This window comes from Aplysia californica, unplaced genomic scaffold (genome assembly GCF_000002075.1).
Source record: "Aplysia californica isolate F4 #8 unplaced genomic scaffold, AplCal3.0 scaffold00120, whole genome shotgun sequence".
Lineage (NCBI taxonomy): Eukaryota > Metazoa > Mollusca > Gastropoda > Aplysiida > Aplysiidae > Aplysia > Aplysia californica.
The window spans coordinates 181,382-182,626 of NW_004797390.1; the positions used below are offsets into that span (position 1 = coordinate 181,382).

Here is a 1,245-nt window from a genome sequence, read left to right on the forward strand (position 1 = left end):
TCTGTATCTTTTTTCTGAAATATGCTTGAAATGCTGAACATCCCATGTTAACCTCATTAACCCATCCCCCCAACAAACACGCCTAGGCTAGCGCGGTTACAACAATAAACAGCGAGGAATGTGTTGCCTGAATTTGTTTCTAAAAAAAAAATCAATACCCCAGCATCAACTCCAAACCCTTGTTTATGGGTGGTTGGTGGGTGCTCTAGTGTGGTTTGCTTCTTCTTTCCTATCAAACACATCTATCGTCCGTATCTCCCCTTCTTCTTTTTTTATGTTTGTTACTCTCTTGTAACACCTCTAATCTTCTGGCGCTCATATGACCTTATGCAGTTTTGAGCACCGTAAATCCTCTACTAAAAAATGAAAAACTAAACCCCTGTTTATTCTTTCTTCTCCAGAAGGACACGTGACGTGATCAGCGAAGACGCAGCAGGCAAAGCAAAGCCAAACCTAACAACAGTCACACTTGCACTCTGAGTCAGATCGTCGTGTCTTCTTCTACTCTCAAGTCACGCGACGAGAAGGACAAGGATTCGATCCTTAAACCCTCTGGCATTGAGGCGAGCCACCACCACCACCACCAGCAGCACTGTAGGATGAAGAAGTCGTGTGGCTCCCTGCCTGTTGCATGTCTGAGAAGGGGCGGCTCTCACAGGGAGGTGCTGCAGTAGCCAGCCACGGACTGGTCAGCGGTGAACGAGGTGAGTTCCGTCCAGTTTTCCCAATAAGGCCTTTGAAATAAGATAAGATAAGATAATACTTTCTTATCCCAGAGGGAAATTTGAGTCCCAGTTTTCCGAAAAAAGGCCTTTGAAATAATATAAGATAAGATGAGATAAGACTTTATTATCCCAGAGGGAAATTTACGGAGATCTGCACGAGCCTCGTCGCCACCGAGCAGCGCCGGAATATTTCCATATTGATTGATTAATTGTTCCAGGCAATATTTAAATTTTGTTGTATTTTTAAATTCTTCTTCTTCTTCAAAAAAAAAATAAATAAAAGGGGGGAGGGGGTGGTTGTAGCTAAATCATAACTCTGGAATCAATGGAAAAGACTAATACATATTATGGTCGCTTTTAAGCACACTGGGGCTATCCCGAAAAATGCTGTTTTGAGAAAATCGAAGGTTAAGCTTTTGAACCCTTGTTCAGTTTCTTTAAAAGACAAGGAGAGTTTTCTCTATCACCAGACAAATATACACACCAATGAAACCAAACTTCTCCTATAGGTAGGGCAATG

General features: G+C 42.3%; 1 protein-coding gene across 6 annotated transcripts in view; it reads left to right on the forward strand.

Moving 5' to 3' along the window:
• Positions 1–1,245, forward strand: part of LOC101860885 (phosphatidylinositol 3,4,5-trisphosphate 5-phosphatase 2A) — a 104,826-nt gene that overhangs the window by 48,023 nt on the left and 55,558 nt on the right. For 4 of the 6 annotated variants that reach the window (XM_005096045.3, XM_005096047.3, XM_035969144.1 and 1 more), the window contains one exon: positions 402–704. The gene's annotated coding sequence lies outside the window, so the exon portion shown is untranslated. The remainder of the gene's footprint in view (positions 1–401; positions 705–1,245) is intronic. The other 2 variants (XM_035969145.1, XM_013081192.2) reach the window with 1 other exon arrangement.